General features: G+C 63.1%; 1 pseudogene; it reads left to right on the forward strand.

Annotated features, from left to right (window-relative positions):
* The window catches only part of LOC126444144 (large subunit ribosomal RNA), a 7,955-nt pseudogene that overhangs the window by 1,717 nt on the left and 3,738 nt on the right, over positions 1 to 2,500 (forward strand).

Raw genomic sequence — 2,500 nt, forward strand, 5'->3', positions numbered from 1 at the left:
CGCGAAGCCCTGACGAGTAGGAGGGTCGCGGCGGTGGGCGCAGAAGGGTCTGGGCGTGAGCCTGCCTGGAGCCGCCGTCGGTGCAGATCTTGGTGGTAGTAGCAAATACTCCAGCGAGGCCCTGGAGGGCTGACGCGGAGAAGGGTTTCGTGTGAACAGCCGTTGCACACGAGTCAGTCGATCCTAAGCCCTAGGAGAAATCCGATGTTGATGGGGGCCGTCATAGCATGATGCACTTTGTGCTGGCCCCCGTTGGGCGAAAGGGAATCCGGTTCCTATTCCGGAACCCGGCAGCGGAACCGATACAAGTCGGGCCCCTCTTTTAGAGATGCTCGTCGGGGTAACCCAAAAGGACCCGGAGACGCCGTCGGGAGATCGGGGAAGAGTTTTCTTTTCTGCATGAGCGTTCGAGTTCCCTGGAATCCTCTAGCAGGGAGATAGGGTTTGGAACGCGAAGAGCACCGCAGTTGCGGCGGTGTCCCGATCTTCCCCTCGGACCTTGAAAATCCGGGAGAGGGCCACGTGGAGGTGTCGCGCCGGTTCGTACCCATATCCGCAGCAGGTCTCCAAGGTGAAGAGCCTCTAGTCGATAGAATAATGTAGGTAAGGGAAGTCGGCAAATTGGATCCGTAACTTCGGGATAAGGATTGGCTCTGAGGATCGGGGCGTGTCGGGCTTGGTCGGGAAGTGGGTCAGCGCTAACGTGCCGGGCCTGGGCGAGGTGAGTGCCGTAGGGGTGCCGGTAAGTGCGGGCGTTTAGCGCGGGCGTGGTCTGCTCTCGCCGTTGGTCGGCCTCGTGCTGGCCGGCGGTGCAGGATGCGCGCGCCTGCGCGGCGTTCGCGCCCCGGTGCTTCAACCTGCGTGCAGGATCCGAGCTCGGTCCCGTGCCTTGGCCTCCCACGGATCTTCCTTGCTGCGAGGCCGCGTCCGCCTTAGCGTGCTCCTCCGGGGGCGCGCGGGTGCGCGGATTCTCTTCGGCCGCCATTCAACGATCAACTCAGAACTGGCACGGACTGGGGGAATCCGACTGTCTAATTAAAACAAAGCATTGCGATGGCCCTAGCGGGTGTTGACGCAATGTGATTTCTGCCCAGTGCTCTGAATGTCAACGTGAAGAAATTCAAGCAAGCGCGGGTAAACGGCGGGAGTAACTATGACTCTCTTAAGGTGGCCAAGTGGCGGCGGTGTGGCTGCATCCGGACTTGGCTTTTCGAAGTGCGGTCTTGATGTAGTCGTGCTGCTGCTGCGAGGTGCCTTCCTTGGGTTATAGTTACAGGGAGAGTGATGCGCAATACATGGGCCTAGCCCTCTTAGCCTCTCCTCTCCTGCGGTCTTCTCCCCTTCTCGTGGGCCCGCTGATTTTCGCAGAGTGGAAGACCGCACCAGGGGCTTGGGGGGGTTACCAGCCCCCCCTCGCATTATCCCTTTATAGTTGGGGGCAGCCGACAAGAAACAAGAGATGGTGGCCCTTCCGCTGAAGGTGCCACCCCAGCTACCCCAGCACCTATCCGGCCAACCGGCCGTAACGAAAATGCGATAGTTTGTGTAGCTCCCTTTGCTTGCAGTGAGTGCCACCGCACTTTTACCACGAAGAACGGTCTCGGGGTCCATCGCCGCCGCCAACACCCTGCGGCCGCCAACGCTGAGATCGTGACGGAGAGGCATCGCGCGAGGTGGACGGAGGAAGAAGTCCTGTCGCTCGCCAAGGCAGAGGCCGAACTGTTCCTCGAGAGGGACGCCCGGTTCTTCTTTGTAAATCAAGAACTTACCAGGATGTTCCCCGACCGAACGCTTGAGGCAATCAAGTGCCGACGGCGGCAAGCTGCCCACAAGCAGCTTGTCCGCCAATTCATGGAGGCACTTGAGATCGGTCGGGGTGAAGAGCCGGCGTCCCGCCGTGGAGCAGCGAGCTCGCTGCCTGACGCGGGCGAGGCCGCTGCGCCGCCCGTCGACGCAGCCGAGGACTTCGCGGCCGACACCACCGGGCCGCCGCCGGAGGGGCCGACTGACGCCGCCATCTGGGAGCATCTGGCGGGGCTACCTGCTTCCGCCCAGCGTTTCTCTGCCCTGGATCGAGTCATTGGTCTGGGGCGGGGCACGCCGCCCGATGTCATCCTGGGCATGCTCCCGGATGCCCTTGCGTCGGTCGGGTCCAGGGGGGAGAGGTCGATCACCAGGACACAGCGGCCGCGCCAACCATCCAAGCGGCCGCCTGCCGCCCCGCCGCTGCAGAAGCGCAAGCGGCGCCGCTGGGAATACGCGCGGACACAGGACGCCTTCCGTAGGTCGCGTGCGCGTTGCGTGCGCGGCTTGCTGGACGGCACCCTGCTGCAGCCGCCACCCGACATCCCCGGTCTGCTGGACTTCTGGGCGGACCTCTTCACGAAGAAGCCGATCTCCACCGCCGGCTTCATCCGTGACCGCCTTCTCCCGCACTCGGAGCCTGTCGCTCCTGAGTGCCTATGGGGGCCGGTCACACGTGAGGAGGTCGCTGCTGCCT

This window comes from Schistocerca serialis, unplaced genomic scaffold, assembly GCF_023864345.2.
Source record: "Schistocerca serialis cubense isolate TAMUIC-IGC-003099 unplaced genomic scaffold, iqSchSeri2.2 HiC_scaffold_232, whole genome shotgun sequence".
NCBI lineage: Eukaryota > Metazoa > Arthropoda > Insecta > Orthoptera > Acrididae > Schistocerca > Schistocerca serialis.